The sequence below is a fragment of the Somniosus microcephalus genome, unplaced genomic scaffold (genome assembly GCF_052327205.1).
Source record: "Somniosus microcephalus isolate GS21.2 unplaced genomic scaffold, FLI_Smic_1.0 unresolved_chr4, whole genome shotgun sequence".
Taxonomy (NCBI): Eukaryota; Metazoa; Chordata; class Chondrichthyes; order Squaliformes; family Somniosidae; genus Somniosus; species Somniosus microcephalus.
In genome coordinates, this window is record NW_028225182.1 from 4,270,446 (window position 1) to 4,289,627 (window position 19,182).

The 19,182-nt window shown below is 45.1% G+C and overlaps 2 non-coding genes across 2 annotated transcripts; both read right to left on the reverse strand.

Annotated features, from left to right (window-relative positions):
- Positions 1–359: 359 nt before the first annotated feature.
- On the reverse strand, positions 360–431 carry trnaw-cca (transfer RNA tryptophan (anticodon CCA)). Its single transcript has one exon. It is a non-coding gene; the product is annotated as a tRNA-Trp (tRNA).
- A 17,815-nt stretch (positions 432–18,246) lies between these two features.
- Positions 18,247–18,318, reverse strand: trnae-cuc (transfer RNA glutamic acid (anticodon CUC)). The gene has a single exon. It is a non-coding gene; the product is annotated as a tRNA-Glu (tRNA).
- Between the last annotated feature and the right edge of the window lie 864 nt (positions 18,319–19,182).

Here is a 19,182-nt window from a genome sequence, read left to right on the forward strand (position 1 = left end):
TCTTTATAAACCCAGTATATCCAGCTCTGTGCTGATAGTTTTTGGGACCGGATCCAGTTCTTCATCAATGATGACAGGTTCTGGTCTCGGAAACATCTGCTTGTCAATATCTCTTGCCGATTTCCCGGTGTTTCCCGATTCTGTCTGTCTCTCTGGCTCTGTTTATTCTATGTGTGGCCACCTGCAGGTTGACTTTGAACGAATAACTGTATTTGTGAATAGTAAAATTAAATACATGAGGGCATCAGGCGCTTCACTCCCTGACACTGGGGAAACAGTGAGACAGACTTTAGAGCAAGGGTCTGGTTATCGTGAAACAGCAAAGAAAATATTAATTACGGGATTATCCAAAAAAACGATGACCTCGACGTGATTTGAACACGCAGCCTTCTGATCTGGAGTCAGACACGGTACCGTTGCGCCACGAGCTCCACACTGCAACCAGCGATGTTTGTATATATACACGTTCATCAAACACTGTTTCATTTCTCCTGCCTTGGAGTAATGAACGGGATTTATAATCCCCGCCCAGTCGAGTCCCCCGGGTGTCAGACAGCATCAGAAGCAGCGCTCACCTGTCACTCACCGTCTCACGCCCGCTTTCACCACCTGCTGATGGCTGACTGCAGCAAATCCAATTACACACACCGAGCCCCCACAATCATCACATCACAGGGAAATAAACTGGGAAACTGCTACAAATACACAACTGGTCGAGCAGCTTCTGAAAAAACAATTAAACTTGCGGCTGGAAGCAATATTCATAACTGCAAACAAGGCCGTGTAAAAATATAAACTGTGTGTGTGAGCCGAGGCCCTAAGCTCTGGAATTCCCTCCCTAAACATCTTCGCCTGTCTTTCCTCCTTTAAGACGCTCCTTAAAATCTACCACTTTGACCAAGCTTTTGGTCACCTGTCCTAATATCTCCTTATGTGGCTCGGTGTACAATTCTGTCTGATAATCGCTCCTGTGAAGCGCCTTGGGGCGTTTCACTACTTTAAAGGTGCTACATAAATGCAAGTTGTTGTTATGTATATGTGTGTGGTGTTTATATATAAAATGGGTGTTTATAGAATGAGTACGATGCTGTGCACGTGTGTCAGTTGTAAATAGTGGTGAACGGTTATTTTTCAGACTGGAGGGAAATATACAGTGCTGTTCCCCAGGGGTCGGTATTAGGTCCACTGCTCTTTCTCATATACATTAATTACCTGGACTTGGATATACTGGGCATAATATCAAAGTCTGCAGATGACAGGAAACTCAGAACTGTCGTAAATAATGAAATGGGCAGAGACATAGCAGATGTGTGAAGTGATCCATTTTGGTGGGATGCTTGAACTGAGGCAATATAAACTAAATGATACAATTTTAAATCGGGTGCAGGAACAGAGAGACCTGGGGGTGTAAATATCTATCTCTGAATGTGGCGGGACAAGTTAAGAAGGCTGTTAAAAAGCACACGGGATCCTTGGCTTTATTAATAGAGGCATAGAGTACAAAATCAAGGAAGTAATACTGAGCCTTTATATATCATTGGTTAGGCCTCAGCTGGAGGATTCTGGGCACAACATTTCAGGAAGAATGTGAAGGCAGAAAAGATTTACAAGCTTGTTTCAGGGGATGAGGGACTTCAGTTAGGTGTATAGATTGAGACGTTTTCGTTGTTCTCCTCAGAGTAGAGAAGATAGCGATGAGATTTGATAGATGTGTTCAAAATCAGGAGGGGTCTAGCATGGTCAAGGAAACCTCCAGCTGATTACCACATACTGCTCTCCCTCAGCTGATGAATCAGTACTCCTCCATGTTGAACATAGATACATAGAAGATAGGAGCAGGTGTAGGCCATTCGGCCTCTCGATCCTGCTCCGTCATTTAATGAGATCATGGCTGATCATCCAAATTCAGTACCCTGTCCCTGCTTTATCCCCATATCACTTGATCCCTTTAGCCTGAAGAAATATATCCAACTCCTTCTTGAATATACTTAATGAATTGGCCTCAACTTCCCTGTGTGGCAGAGAATTCCACAGGTTCAACGTTCTCTGGGTGAAGAAATTCCTCCTCAGCTCAGTCCTAAATGGCTTAGTCCTTATCCTTAGACTGTGACCCCTGGTTCTGGACTCCCCCGCCATCGGGAACATCCTATCTGCATCTAGTCTGTCTAGTCCTGTTAGAATTTTATAAGTTTCAATGAGATCCCCTCCCATTCTTCTAAACACCAGCAAATGTATGCCTAATCGATCCAATCTCTCCTCATACGTCATTCCTGCCATCCCAGGTATCAGTCTGGTGAATCTACGCTGCATTCTCTACATGGCAAGAACATCCTTCCTCAGATAAGGCGACCAAAACGGCACAGAATACTCAAGGTGTGGTCTCACCAAGGCCCTGAACAACTACAGCAAGACATCCTTGCTCCTGTACTCAAATTCTCTCGCTATGAAGGCCAACATACCATTTGCCATCTTAACCACCTGCTGCACCTGCATGCTTACCTTCAGCGACTGGTGCACAAGGACACCCATGTCTCCTTGCACTTCCCCTTCTCCCAATCTATTGCCGGTCTGATAATAATCTGTCTTCCTGTTTTTGCCACCGAAGTGGACAACCCCGCATTTATCCACAATATACTGCAATTGTCATGCATCTGCACAATCACCTAACCTGTCTAAATCATACTGGAGTTTATCTGCATCCTCCACACAGCAGAGACACCCACCCAGCTTTGTGTCGTCTGCAAACCTGGAGATATTACATCTAGTTCCCTTGTCTAGATCATTTATATATATTGTGAATAGCTGGGGTCCTCGCACCGATCCCTGCGGTACCCCACTAGTCACTGCCTGCCACTCAGAAAAAGACCCGTTTATTCCAACTCTTTGCTTCCTGTCTGCCAACCAGTTATCTATCCAAGTCAGTACTTACCCCCAATCCCAGGTGCTTTAAATTTACACGCTAATCTCTTATGTGGGACCTTATTAAAAGCCTTCTGAAAGTCCAAATACACAACATCCTCTGGTTCTCCCTTATCTATTCTACCAGTTACATCCTCAAAATATTCCACTGGATTAGTCAAGCATGATTTACCTTTGGTAAATCGATGTTGACTTTGTCACTGTTTTCCAAGTGCTCTGCTATTACATCTTTTATAATTGACTCTAGTACTTTCCCCACTACCAATGTCAGGCGTACCATTCTATAATTCCCTGTTTTCTCTCTACCACCCTTTATAAATAGTGGGGTTACATTAGCTATCCTCCAATCCATGGGAACTGTTCCAGAGTCCATAGAATTTTGGAAGATGACCAGCAATGCATCTACTATTTCTAGGGCCACTTCCTTAAGTATACTAGGATGTACATTATCAGGCCCTGGGGATTTATTGGCCTTCAATCCCATCAATTTTGCTAACACCATTTCCCTACAAATACTGATTTCAGTCAATTCCTCCCTCTCATTAGACCCTATGTTGCCCGATATCTCTGGGAGGGTAATTGTGTTCTCATTTGTGAAGCCAGAACAAAAGTATGTATTTAATTGGTCAGCCATTTCCTTGTTCCCCATTTTACATTCCCCTGATTCTGACTGCAAGGGACCGATGCTTCACTTCACCAATCTTTTTCTCTGCACATATCTATAGAAGCTTTTACAGTCAGTTTTTATGTTCCCTGTAAGCTTACTCTCATAATCTTTATTCCCCTATTAATTAATCCATTTTCCCTCCTTTGCTGAATCCTAAACTGCTCCTAATCCTCAGGTTTGCTGCTTTTACTGGCCAAAATATATGAACACCACTTGGAAGAAGAACTGAGTGTATAAGGGCACAGATTGTACTCTGGGTGGAGGACTTCAATGTCCAACACCAAGAGTGGCTCAGCAGCACCACTACTGACCGAGCTGGCCGAGTCCTGAAGGACATAACTGCCAGTCTGGGACTGTGACAGATGGTGAGGGAAAAACCTCCTTGACCTCTTCCTCTCCAATCTACCTGTCGCAGATGCTTCTGACCATGACAGCATTGGCAGCAGTGACCACCGCAAAAACACTGTGGATACGAAGTCCCGTCTTCACTCTGAGAACACCCACCTTTGTGTTGTGTGGCACTACCACTGTGCTAAATGGTATAGGTTCAGAACATACTAGCAGTTCAAAACTGAGCCTCCAGGAGTCGCTGTGGGCCATCAGAAGCAACAGAATTGTATTCCACCACAATCTGTAATCACATGACTAGGCATATCACTCACTCTACAATTACCACCAAGCCAGGGGACCAACCCTGATTCAACAACGAGTGTAGAAGATCATGCCAGGAGCAGCACCAGGCGTACCTAAGAATGAAGTGCCAACCTGGGGAATCTGCAAAACAGGACTTAATACCAGACGCAGCATGCAATAGACTGGGCTAAGCGATCCCACAATCAACAGATCAGATCAAAACTCTTCAGTCCTGCCACACCCAGTCGTGAATGTTGGTGGACCATTAAACAACTAATGGGAGGTGGAGGCTCCAAGAATATCCCCATCCTCAATGATGGTGAAGCCCAGCACGTGAGTGCAAAAGACAAGGCTGAAGCGTTTGCAAACAACTTCAGCCAGAAGTGCCGAGTGGATGATCCATATCGGCCTACTCCCGAGATCCACACCATCAAAGAAACCAGTCTTCAGCCAATTCCATTCACGCCATGTGATATCAAGAAACGGCTGAGCGCACTGGATACAGCAAAGGATATGGGCCCGGACAACATCCCGGCAATAGTGCTGAAGACTTGTGCTCCAGAACTAGCCGCGCATCTGGCCAAGCTGTTCCAGTACAGCTACAACACTGGCATCTATCCCACAATGTGGAAAACTGCCCACAAAATGTAGGGCAAATCCAACCCGGCACTTTACCGCCCCTTCAGTCTATTCTCAATCATCAAAACATGAAGGAAGTAGTCATCGACAGTGCTATCAAGCAGCACTTACTCACCAATAATATTCTTACTGATGCCCAGTTTGGGTTCCGCCAGGAACACTCGGGTCCAGATCTCATTACAGCCTGGGTCCAAACATGAACAAAAGAGCTGAATTCCAATTGTGAGGTGAGACTGACTGCCCTTGACATCAAGGCAGCATTTGACCGAGTCTGACATCAAGGAGCCCGAGTAAAACTGAAGTGAATGGGAATCAGGGGGAAAACGCTCCACTGGCTGAAGTTATACCTAGCACAAAAGAAGATGGTTGTGGTGGTTGAAGGTCAATCATCACAGCCCCGGAACATTCCTGCAGGAGTTCCTCAGCGCCGTGTCCTAGGCCCAGCCATCTTCAGCTGCTTCATCAATGACCTTCTCTCCAACATAAGGTCAGATTTGTGGATGTTCCCTGATGACTGCACAGTGTTCAGCGCCATTCAGAACCCCTCAGATAATGAAGCCGTCCATGCCCGCATGCAACTCGACCTGGACGACGTTCAGGCTTGGGCTGATACGTGGCAGGTAACATACGCGCCACAGAAGTGCCAAGCAATGACTATCTCCAAGAAGCCAGAGTCTACCCTCCTCCCCTTGACATTTAATGGCATTACCATCGCCGAATCCTCCACTATCAACATCTTGGTGTCCCCATTAACCAGAAACGTAACTGGACCAGCCACATAAATACTGTGGCAACAAGAGCAGGTCAGAGGCTGGGTATTCTGTGGCGAGTGAATCACCTCCTGACTGCTCAAAGCCTTTCGACCATGTACAAGGCGCAAGTAGGGAATGTGATGGAATAATCTCCAATTGCTTGGATGAGTGCAGCTCCAACAGCACTCAAGATGCTCGACACCAGCCAGTACAAAGCAGCCCGCTTGATTGGCACCCCATCCACCACCTTAAAGATTCACTCCCACCACCACTGGTGTACCGTGGCTGCAGTGTGTACCATCTACAAGATATACTGCAGCAACTCGCAAATGCTTCTTCGGCAGCACCTCCCAAACCCGCGATCTCTTCCACCTAGAATGACAAGGGCAGCAGGCACATGAGAACAACACCACTTCCAAGTTCCCCTCCAAGTAACAAACCTTCCTAATGTAGAAGTATATCATCGATCTTTCATCGTCACTGGGTGAAAAACCTAGAACTCCCTACCGAACAGCACTGTGGGAGCACTATTACCATACGGACTGCAGCGGTTCAAGAATGCGGCTCACCACCACCTTCTCAAGGGCAACTAGGGATGGGCAATAAATGCTGGCCTTGCCAGCGACGACCAGATCCCATAAATGCTTAAAAAAGAAAGAAATGCAGTGTGCTAGGCCCAACCACCTTCAACTGCTTCATCAAAATAAGGACAGAAATGGGGATGTTCCCTGAAGACTGCACAGAAGGGAATGCAATGGATGTTGTCCACAGGGATTTTAGGAAGGTGTTTGACAAAGTACCACATAGAAGGCTGGTTAACAAAATTGATGCTCATGGAATAGGTGGTCAGTGGCAGCTTGGATAAGGAACTGGCTTAAGGACAGAAAACAGCAAGTTGTGGTAAATAGCTGTTTTTTCACACTGGAGGAGGTTCCCCAAGGGTCAGTGCTGGGGCCATTACTTTTGTGATATTTGTAAATGATCTGGATATTGGAATAAAGAGTAGAATTTCTAAATTTGTCGACGACACCAAACGTGGGTGTGTAGCAAACAGTGAGGATGATACCAATCGACTGCAGCAAGAAATAGAAAGCCTAGCAGAATGGGCAGACAAGTGGCAGATGGAATTTAATACAGAGAAGTGTGAGGTGATGTATTTTGGCAGAAGGAACAGTGAGAGGCAATATACACTTAATGGCACAGTTTTAAGTGTGTGCAGGGACAGAGGAGCCTGGGAGTTAATGTGCATAGGTCCTTGAAGGTGGCAGGACATATGGAGAGAGTGGTTAAAAAAAACATATGGGATCTTGGGCTTCATAAATAAAGGTAATGAGTACAAAGGTAGCGAAGTTATGTGGAACCTTTATAAAGCACTGGTTAGGCTACAACTGCAGTACTGCATCCAGATCTGGTCACTGCACTTTAGGAAGGATGTGAACGCCCTTGAGAGGGAGCAGAGGAGATTTACCAGAATGTTCACGGTGATGAGGGATCTGAGCTACAAGGACAGGTTGGAGAAGCTGCATTTGTTTTCATTATAACAACAAAAACGTGTATTTATATAGCACCTTTCACGTAGTAAATCCTCCCAAGGCGCTGCACAGGAGTATTTAAAGACAAAGGCGGTTATGGGGTGATTTGATAGAGGTGTACAAGATTATGATGAGCTTGGATAGGTTAGATGGGGAAAGGCTGTTCCCACTAGTTCATGTTAATGGACTCGGGGACACAGATTTAAGGTATTGGGCAAGAGATACAGGGGGGACGTTAGGTAAACTTTTTTTATGCAGTGACTGGTGTGGACCTGGCATTCGCTGCCGACGGAACTGGTGGAAACGGAGACACTTAATGTTTTCAAGCGGAGACTGGATAGGCACTTGAGAGAAATAAACGTACTGGGGTACGGGGATAGAGTGGGGGAATGGAACTGAATGGATTGCTCCACTGAGAGCCAGGACAGAATTGATGGAACGAATGTCCTCCTTCTGTGCCGTTTTGACTCTATGACTATGAACTATAGAGTAGTGATAATGGGGGCTTCAACTACCCTAACATATCTGAGAATCAGTCTAAATATAGAAAGTTCAGAGGAGAAGTGAAAAGGAAAATAAGAGGGAAAAGACAGGGTATGAGAATAGAATGACAACGAACATAAAAGGTAATCCAAAAGTCTTCTATATGCATATATTACCAAGGTTAACGACACTAATATAGTGGCAGAGTAAGTAGTGCGGATGGGAGCAGGAAATTGCAAAGGGACATAGATTGTGTGGGTAAAATCGGAGGCATCTGATTCAAAAGATTCGGGAGAAGGAATTTAGGGACTTTAATGAGTTTGAAAGGAACATTTTTGACTTGTGCAGTTTTGTTCAGAGAAATGTTAGTGATGGGAAATTAAACCAGAATCTGGGATTCAGCATTTCACCTTCTCGCTGAACAGATCTTTCTGGAGCAGTTCTGTATCAGTTGTTGTAGGTTAACTGTTATCACGTTTGCTTAACACGTGAAAGATCCCCGCTTCGAGCCCGAGCGGGCGCATTATGCTCGAGACTATTATTTATGTGAAATTAATTGATACACAGTGTGTAAAATCAGATAGGTGATAAAACTTCATCAATGAATAAAGTTTCACAAATTATTAAAGTTTAGTTATTGAAGATTCGACTGTCCCTCAGTGTGAGCATTTCTTTCATTCTGCAAAATCAACGCTATCAGTTAATAAATGGTGATTAAAGCAATTGAACCACTAAACTACCAGAAAACACTTTGAAGAGTTTATCACAATTGCTGACATTTCTTCTCTTTTTTCTTGTGTTTTTTCAGCTCTTGGTCCTTTTCAGCTCCTAACTGCGGATATTCCTCTGATTTAAAGTGAACAAAATGCAATATCTCGCAGCCCCGGCCTCGGTTAACACCAACAGATCTAAGCCACATTTCAGACACGGAAACAAACCCATTAATTATTCGCTCTTCCCCAGCTCCAGAGCTCAGATTGTTATTGTCCACCCCAGTGACCCGGGCCAAACCTCCCCATACACCGAGCACAGGCTCAGGAAATCCCCAGGGGAGATGATAACACAGTCACTGAGCCTTCGAGAAACATTGAACAAGCACCAGGACTGAAACATTTTAAATGCAGAAGTGAGCAAGTGAGTTTTCTAGCATTGAGGAGCGGTCTAAGGCGTCTGCGTTTAGGTCGCAGTCTCTTCTGGTAGGCGTGTGTGCAAATCCCACTGCTGACATTCTGCATATTTAATTACTAAGTGCAACTCATTTCTTTTGACGCCACTGTGAAGCGCTTTGGGACATCCCTCAAAAGTGGGATTCAGCGGTTCACCTGCTCGCTGAGCATTCCCATCTGACCCGGTACTGAATGTGGAGACGTTTCCGCAGTGTGGGAGCTATCACATACACGGAATCATTTTGATGGATCTTGCTCCTCATGCATGTCCAGGGGCGAGTTTGCTCTCCTGTGAAAGGACATAAGAAAATAAGAATGAAATAATTAGGAGCAGGAGTAGGCCATATGGCTCCCGAGCCTGCTGCGCCATTCAATCAGATAATGGCTGATCATCGACCTTAACTCCACTTTCCTGCCTATCCACATATCCATTGATTCCACTACAGTCCAAAAATCTATCGATCTCTGCCTTGAATATACTCAACGAATGAGCATCAGCAGCAGTTTGGGGCAGAGATTTCCAAGGAAAGCGGCTGAAATCCATTTAAATCTAACAATGGCTGATGTCACAAGCACCGAACATTTTTAAGCAAACTTCTAAATTAGAGTGTGTAAAATCAGAAGTGATAAAAGTTCATGGCATGCAAAGCATGGAAAGTACTGTGTGAAATGGGACTTGGATAATATTAATGTCAATATTTTTCTGCCTGACATGGTGGTGGAAACAGATTCAATGTTAACTTTCAAAGGGGAAATAATTGAAAAAGAAACACTTGCAGGGCTTTGGGAAAAGAGCAGGGGAGTGGGAATAATTGGATTGCTCTTTCAAAGAGCCGGCACAGGCACTATGGGCCGAATGGCCTCCTTCTGTGCTGTCTGATTCTATGATTCTATATTAAGTTATTACAGTTTGTCTGTCACCCAGTAAACCTGTTAGCAATTCCTGTAGTGAGCAACACAATGTTGTGGGTTGATTAATGATGATTGAAACAATTATAAAGAGTCTCACTGACTTGAATCATCCCTTATTACCTTTGGTTAACAAAAATCTATCAATCGCAGATTAAAATGAACAATTGATGGAGCATTTTTGAAAGAGCTATCCAATTAGTCCCACTCCGCTGCTCTTCCCCCATAGCCCCGCTGACCCTCCTGCCAGTGGAAACTGTTTCCCCCATAATTTTGAACAACTCTATTAAATCTCCCCTGAACTGTGATTAATGCAGTTCAATGTGGGCACGTGTCAGATCATTCACTTTGGGTCTAAGGAAGATCGGTCAGTGCTTGGTCTGAAAAAACTATGTCAGAGAATATTTTTTCTGTGAAGAAAACGGTCCTGATTAATTTAACAAAAGTTTCCCCAGATCCCTGCTCTCACAAGCAATGAACATTTTAAACTATTCTCCTAAATAACAATGTGTAAAATGAGATATGGGTTAACAGTTCAGCACATGCAAAGAGCAAAATAAATGACTGAAGTTTCGACTGACACTCAGTCACCATATTATAATATTTTTCACTCTGCAAAAGAAGGCTGTCGGTTAATTAATGGCGATTAAAACATTTCTTATTTTTTCACATTAGTTGCATGTTATTTATTTACTCAAATTTCTTCGCTTTAATTGATTAAAACCTGTGATGTCAAAGTTACTTCCCTAACCGGGAATCGAACGCGGTCACACTTACGGATCAGAATAGCTTATTGAATCATATAAAGGTGCCCTCGAAAAATATCACTCTGCTAAATTAAAATCACGGCTGCAATTTGTTTCGGTGTAAAATAAGGAGATTGAAAATGACAAAAAAACGCCAGGCAGCGCCCGCGGTGAAACAGGGCTCGAACTTAGAATTAAGTTGGTGCTGCGAAGTAACCGCTGAGCTAAAGCTGACGCCGATCAAAGAGTGAAAAGCCGCTCAATATAAAGGATGAGCTCACAGATACCAGGCGCAGTGCAGTCAAATGTCAAATCCCTTGTTTTTTATTCAACAGAGGAAGAAGAGACATGAGCGGGAATCAGAAGCCACAAACTTTAATTAAAGGCACAAATACTTACTGACAAATCTTTTCACTGTCAAATTCTTTCACTTTATTTCAACGCTGACTGCGTTTAATCTGAATGTCAGCACCATGGGATTTTAAATTCAGAACTGCTTCTATTTTGTGCGCATGGTAGAAATAACTGGTCCTGTTCAATTTGACCAAAGTTCCCCAGATTCCTGGCGTCATCAGCAATGATCATTTTAAACCAGACTCCTAAAGTACAGTGTGTAAAATGAGATATGGGTAACAGTACAAATTATTGAACTGTTGACTCTCCCTCAGTTAGTATTTCTTTCATTGTGACAAAGAAAATTGTCGGTTAATTCATGAGGCTTTACCGTAAAAGCAACAAAGAAAAAGTTTAACAAAAACCTTCAACCAACGTGGGCACGAACCCAGGAGCTTGCTACCGACTGAGCAAGCATGGCCTGATCACTTTGACTATCAATTATCACTGATCGACAGTGGCACAATAATTAGTGTGGATGGGAACAGGGAATTGCAAAGGGACATTGATTGAGTGGAAAAACTGGAGGCATCTGATTCAGAGGATTCGGGGGCGACGCGGAAATTCGAGAGTTTAATGACTTTGAAAGGAACATTCTTGACTTGTGCAGTTTCGGCCAGAGAAATGTTACTGAAAGGTAATGAATCCAGAATCTGGGATCCAGCATTTCACCTTCTCGCTGAACAGTTCTTTCTGGACATTTAGCTAAACAGAGGTTTCCATATTGTAGTGGTTATCACGTTCACCTCACAAGTGCAAACTCCCCGATTCAATCCCGGGCGCAAGCATTATGTTCGATAAATGGTCCCCGGTTCAAAACTGGAAAGAAACCTTCCCCATTTCAATTGAATAAATATGAAATTGGAAAAATTCATATTGTAATTAAATATCAATAAAATAAAATATCTTATAGAGCCCGTATATTATCTGAGCCCACACCATTCTTCACAGTCTCAAATTTAGCACAGATACCGACAGTGTCCCTCCCTCACTCCCGTTTCCTGCCCTGATGGTGCAGAAAGCCCCTCTCAAAGCTGCACATTCGACTGGTTTCAGTGGATCCACAGGAGATCTTAATATAATCCTGCAGAGTCGCCTCTGCTAATAATGATAGGTCATTACCATATTTCACACACCGCCGCAACTCCGACCAGTTCAGTCTAAGTCCCCCCTTTTTAACAGTCTTAATTACTGCCAAATAACCTCTCTGGCACTGAAAATATATTTTATAAGTGTGGAATCTCATTCCTTCAGATATAAATTGTTGTTGAATATTTTTTATATAATAAAAATGTTTTTACATTTTTCTATTTTTCTTCTCTCTCTAAATCCAACCTTTATTTCGCTCTATTTATTTCGCTTTCTGTGCCTGATTTGACATTGAATTCACTGTTCTAACAGATCCTGGTTCAGACTGCGCTGCTCATTAACGAATCTTCAATCAATTATTTATGAGGTAGGGCGGCACAGTGAGTTTGTTAATCGACCAGTATTCCAGAGGAATAGTGGAATGGTGGGGAGAAAATTGTCCAGTGCTTGCTGGTGGAGAGGTTTGCCTGGAGGGGGCAGCGATGAATCGCCATTGCAGTGCTGGTCCCGCCACAAACTGTTCCTCAGCCGCAGACTTCATGATGATCTGGAGACCTGAGCTCACAATCCCACCACGGCAGATGGTGGAAGGATTAAAATCGGGGATGTGCAAGAATCCAGAATTGGAGGAGTGCAGAGATCACAGAGGGTGTAGGGCTGGAGAAGGTTACAGAGATAGGGGGAGGCGAGTCCATGGAGGGATTTGAAAACAAGGACGAGAATTTGAAAACTGAACTGTCGCCTGAAGGGAGCCAATGTAGGCGAGTGAGACCCGGGGTGATGGGTGAACGGGACATGGTGCGAGTTAGGATACGGGCAGCAGAGGATTGGATGAGCTGAAGTTTATGGAGGGAGGGTGGTGGGAGGCCTTCCAGGAGTACATTAGAATCGTCAAGTCTGGAGGTGACAAAGGCAAGGATGAGGGTTTCAGCAGCAGATCAGCTGAGGCAGAGTCGGGTGATGATACGGAGGTGGAAGTAGACCATCTTGGGCAGAAGCTCATCTCGGGGACAAATACCAAGGTTGCAAGCTGTCTGGTTCAGTCTCAGTGGCCAGGGATTGGGATGAAGTCGGTGGCTCGGGAACGGAGTATGTGTCGGGGACCAGCACTGCAATGGCGATACATCACTGCCCTCTCAAGGCTACTTGCAAACCCCGTCCAGCAGCAATATTGGAAGAACTGGACAATTTTAACTCCACCATTCCATTTTGGCCCGGCCTTTTCTCATCCACACCTTCAGCGTCTACACTTTGCCACTTCTGAGCAGCCAATCACACAGTTGCGATCAAAATTTGTTTTATTTGTCCCCAGCTGGGACAAGAAGAAACCTGGTTCCACCGAGACTCAGATCGCTGGATTCAAAGTCCAGAATGCTCCCCATTGCAGCATGAAACCCTTATACAGCATTTTTGAGGCCATATCGCTTTTTTCCAACTCGCCTACCATTCACAGCTGCTGAGTATTTCCAGCGAATTCTGTTTTTATTTCAAACTTCCAGCATCCGCAGCATTTTGTCCTGTGTTAGAAAAACAAACGGAATCCTGGGCTTTACAGACAGAGGCATAGAGGGCAAAAGGAAGGAAGTTATACCAAACCTTTGGAGTATTGTGTGTAATTCGGGCACTGCGCTTTAGGACGGATGCGGGACTTCAGTTCCGTGGAGTAGTGGAGAAGAAGAGGTTGTTCTCCTCAGAGCAGAGAAGATAAGGGGAGATTTTGTCAACGTGTTCAACATCATGAAGAGTTTTAATAAAGTAAGTAAGGAGAACATTTTCCAGCGGCAGAAGTGTTGCTCACCAGAAAACACATATTAAAGTGATTGGATAAAGTATCAGTAATAAGGTTCTCTCGGGCTTTTGTTGGCCGATTTACTGGTAAAGCTGGGAATTGAGGGGAAACTGGTCCATGGTTTGTAACACAAGCAGTGCGCGGGGTCAGACCGGCCCGGCTAGCTCAGTCGGTAGAGCCTGAGACTCTTAATCTCAGGGGCGGTTTGTGTTTCAAATTATTGGGCTGGTTTCACCCGGCGATCCCCGGCTCTAAATCCCCCGGCACCTCTCGGTCAATGACTCTTTCAAAAAATGTGATTCAACAACATTATCAGGAAATCTGAAGTGTTTATAAACACCGGAAGTGGACACACCAGGGAAGACCTCACAGTCTTGGACACAGAGTGAAATACACTGAAGTGTTTATAAAAAGTTACAGAACACAACACGTGTGTAAAATTCCCCGTTGTTTTGTCGGCCCTGATGGGTTGTGAAGGGAGAGACGGGCCGAAGTCCCACTGAGCCGCACTGACCCCGAGCCAAGGTGAAATTAAAGTCAGTTCAATCTTTAGCAGCGAGCGGCTGAAGAGAGACAAGATTCCGGAATCAAGGAGAGATTTTCTTATTTTGTTGAACCGCATTTATATGAAACACTCATTGACCGAGCTGGGAATCGCCTTTAAAATCAGCCCAAAAATTTTAAGCGCAAACTCCCCGCCGTGGGGATGAAGTATCCGACACTCCACCGACTGGGCTAGCCGGACTGGTCTGTCGCAAGGACCCTGCCTGTGCTCCAGTTTCCTCTCAATTCCCCGGTTTATCAGTAAATCCACCAGCAAAAGCCCGATGGAACCTTATTACTGATTCATTGTCCAATTACTTGAATAGAAAGCGAGCGGAGGAGAAGGATTGAAAGTTTTTAGTGTGGGACAGAAGTGATGTTGTTTGACGGAGAAGCGACACAATCTCAATCAGTGCAGAGAGAGGTGAGTCAGCGGGTCACCTTCTCCCTTAACACATCCTTCTGACTCGCGGCTGACAAACTGAGCAGAGCTTTCGGGACTGTAGCAATTATCCCGCTCGACTTACACCCGAAATGCCCCCGGTTCCGCTCCAGGGCGGGATGAATGATTTTGGAACTTGCTCCAGGTGAACCTCCAGGGGCGAGTTTCTTCCCCTGTGTAAAAGCGGTGACAATTGTCGGTCCCTGTTAAACTGAACAACGGCTGCACCAGATTCCCGGTGTGATAAACACTGAACATTTTTAACCAACTCCTCAAATACCGTCTGTAAAATGAGAACTGGTGAAAATTCATCACAAGCAAAAGACAAAACACTTATGAAAGTTTTGCCTGTCACTCGGTGACCATGTTAGGATTTCCTTCAGTCTGAAACAGAAAGTTGATTCGTCAATTAGAAGAATTGTTCACCTTTTTAAAGAGTTTATTGAGCTTTGTCAAATTCAGATAATAAAGTGTATTAATGCAAAAGTTAATCCCGGACCTGCGTTTGCAGATCGCAGTTCTCTTCTGTGATGTTCTTGGCCCAACCAATGGCAGAGTTTCCGTAGTGTCGTGGTTATCACATTCGCATAACACGGGAAAATTCCCCGGTTTGTAACCGGAAGGAAACATTTTGAAAACGTTCCCCATTAAAATTGAATTAATATATAAAAAAGGAACAACTGATCTTGTGGTTAAATTTCAATAAAGTGAAAAATCTCGCAGAACCCGTATATTTTCTCTGTACAATTCTGCACAGACTCACACTCAGCACAGATGCCGACAGTGTCCCGCCCTCACTCCCGTTTCCTGCCCTGACGGTGCAGAAAGCCCCTCTCAAAGCTGCACATTCGGCTGGTTTCAGTGGATCCATGGGAGCTCGTTAAAGGATCCTGCAGCGTTGCCTTGGATAATAACCATAGATCGTCACCATATTTCACCCACCGCAGCAACCCCGTCCATTTCAGTCTAAGTCCACTTTTTAAATATATCACGCCAGGCAAACTGTGTCTACAAAATGACATTTCAGGTGAGAACACAAAAGACATGTTCGCGCAACCACAGCACCAAGTGCGGGTAGGCATCTACCTGAAAGGCAGTGAGGTGAACTATTAGCACAAGCTCCAGATGTATATGTTTCCATGTCTAAAATGCACGCACCGAACAATGCAGCTCCTGGGAAAACTGCAAATCCACGCAGGGCTGCCCTGCATCATTTGAAACAACAGTCAGACACAAGATACTGCCAGTTTCCAATGTCTTCTCCTTGTGCTCCTATCACTTCTTTCCCTCCAGCTTCCTCTGCTCCTCCAGCCTGCAGGTGAATTCGATGCTTGATGGAAACGCAGCGGTTTCAGGACACAAACCCTTCCCTTTCCCTCCGAGAGGATGACACACTGTAGGTTGCTCCGTAACCGCAATAGCTCAGTGGGGAGGAGCGACTTGAAGATTTATAAAAGTACAAAAGCAAAATACTGCGGATGCTGGAAATTGGAAATAAAAACAGAAATACTGGAAATACTCAGCAGGTCAGGCAGCATCTGTAGAGAGAGAAACAGAGTTAACGTCAGACGAACGGTCATCGACCTGAAACGTTAACTCTGTTTTTCTCTCCACAGATTTAATAATGGTCCCGGATTCAATCCCGGGATTCGACAGTTTTCAATTCATTCGAGTTACTTTCCGCTGCCATTCTCGAACTGAACGATTTAATCAGGAGTTATTTTCTGGCACTGAAGGATTAGCGATTGAATAGACAGACTTATTTATGGGAATGGGAATTATTTATAACGTTTTAGATTGATCGATTTCCTCCTGTGTTTTTCTCTGGATGTTGTCTCTCTCGGTGCTGGGCGAACAATTCATTGATTCATTTGTCCTGAACTGAAGCCTTTTGCCCATCTCGCGGGGTCAGAGCCGCTCTGTCTGTCTCTTACCTGCTTGTGACCATTATCGGGAACATGCCGCCTGTTCCACTTTCAACAGCAAACCCAGAAAGACAAATAAACAGAAAGATGTGTCTCTCAGCCCCGGTGGCAAAGGTGCAATGGATGTTAATCCAATTAAATCCCCCGGGAGATTCTGTGTGCATTGGCGTCCTTATAACGTTTGTATTTTAAATGTGCGGGAAAAGCGTAAAATTATAAAAATGTTCCGATGGCCCGTACGGGGATCGAACGCGCTAACTTGGCGTTATTAGCACCACGCTCTCACCAACTGAGCTAACCGGCCACAATGCTCTGCTGGGGCAGGCTCGAACCCAGGCTGGGAGATTGTCTTTCAAGCTCACACTGGGTGACCGAGTTACGGCACAAACATTGAACACACCACATCGCTTAAACATTGTTAACTGTTCCTTTATACAACTGGGCAGTGTGTTAATCGAAAGTAACAGAAAGACAGCTCTATGGTCGAACAAACCTCATCTAAAATTTATTATCGCACCACAGCCCCTCCCTCAAACACTGTCCCAGTATAAAAGCAGACGGCGGGACCCCGACTGGATTCGAACCTGCAGCGGACGGTTGGAGCCGGACCCAGCATGTCCGATGTGGTTTCACTCCGATTCGTTTGGGAAACGCGGCAGCAGGAGCGTAAAATCTCTCCTGATTCGCTCCTCTCGCAGTGAAGGAGACAGAAAGTAACTAAAATCTGCCGAAACCCGGGATCGAACCAGGGACCTTTAGTCTAACGCTCTCCCAACTGAGCTATTTCGGCTTCACATCAAATCCCTATTCTGTCGTTCTTTTGGAGGATTTTCTAACCCCGGGTTGAATTGCCCCTCTCGCTCATTCCTCACTTCGGGCAATGTGACCCGACCAGATCTCGGAGCTCAGGTTGTGTTAAAGTAAAGCTGGAGTGTTGATAAAGATACAAAGCTGACACAGCACGGTGGACCTCACCGTGTTGGACACAGCGTGAAATGCAATGTTCAAATAAAGTTACAGAGCACAACACATGTGTAAAATTCCCTGTTCTTTTCTCCACATTGATGGGTTGTGAAGGGAGAGACGGGCCGAAGTCTCACTGAGCCGCACTGATCACGAGCCAAATCAAGTTCAATCTTCAGCTGCAGGTATGGTGCTGAGCCCGACACAGAAGTGAAAATGCCTGTGGTTCTTAGTTCCTCACACAGTGGGCTACTGAGCAATACAGGAAGGGCTAATGACCATCTTAATGCTCAAGTTATCACGGGCCACGGACTCTCTGATTCCAGTCTTGCACACGTTGCTAAGTTTCAAATATTGCATTTTTCACACTGGCAATGAATTGATTGATAGCCGTGCCTGTGATAAGGTAAGTTTGTTAGGGAGATGCAGTGGGCAAGAAGATACACGGAAGACTGATAAAAACCGTGACTGCCCTGACACTGTGAGCTGCAGTTAAATGTTGGCAACATTTAAAGTCAGCCAGTGTAAAAGTTGACAGAAATCAATTCCTGCTGACTTTGAAACCGGTGTATTTGGTATCGCTGCATGAAGAGTGATATTCAGCAGTGGTGTGGAAAGTTGTGTGGTGGCAATTCAAACAGACCGAAAACGCACTATTCCCTGACCGGGAATCGAACCCGGGCCACGGCGGTGAGAGCGCCGAATCCTAACCACTAGACCACCAGGGAAGCTGCAGCCAACCTCCTGCCAGCAACACAGTTTTTCCTGCCTGCTCCTTTGCAATTCAGATCATTTCGCGCCAGGCAAACTGTTCGGACAAAATTATATTTTTTACTTATGAACACAACAGACGTGTTCGCGAAAGCACGGCACCAAGTGCAGCTAGGCATCCACTTGAAATCGATTTCCTCCTGTGTTTTTCTCTGGATGTTGTCTCTCTCGGGGCCGGCGAACATTTCATTGATGCATTTGTCCTGAACTGAAGCCTTTTGCCCATGTCGCGGGGTCAGAGCCGCTCTGCCTGTCTATTACCTGCCTGTGACCCTTATCGGGAACATGCCGTCTGTTCAACTTTCAACAGCAAACCCAGAAAGACAAATGAACAGAAAGATGTGTCTCTCAGCCCCCGTGGCAAAGGTGCAATGGATGTTAATCCAAATAAATCCCCCGTGAGATTCTGTGTACATTGGCTTCCTTATAAAGTTTGTATTTTATATTTTCGCAAAAACCGTAAAATTAGGCTGATGGCCCATCCGCTGATCGAACCCGCGCCCTTGGCGTTATTCGCCCCCCGTGCTCAGTGTTCAGACGCTCAGCAGAGTCGGCAGCATGAAGTTGGCAAACTGCCTGCAGTCCTCCGAACGGGCCTGGGTTGCGAGCCCATCTCGATCCCCGCACCCATTCTCGGGGAAAGGAATCTCTCGGCCTAGCTCCTATTGATAAACTCACGGTCTGCTGGAGCACAGAGCTCTCAGCCTTTACTCACTGATCTTCACACGATGTGATTGTGTTTTGTAAATCTCTCACTCGCTCTCCTCGCGGTCAAACACAAAGTTTACCGGCTGTGTTTTCCAACAGCCAGTAAGTTGATT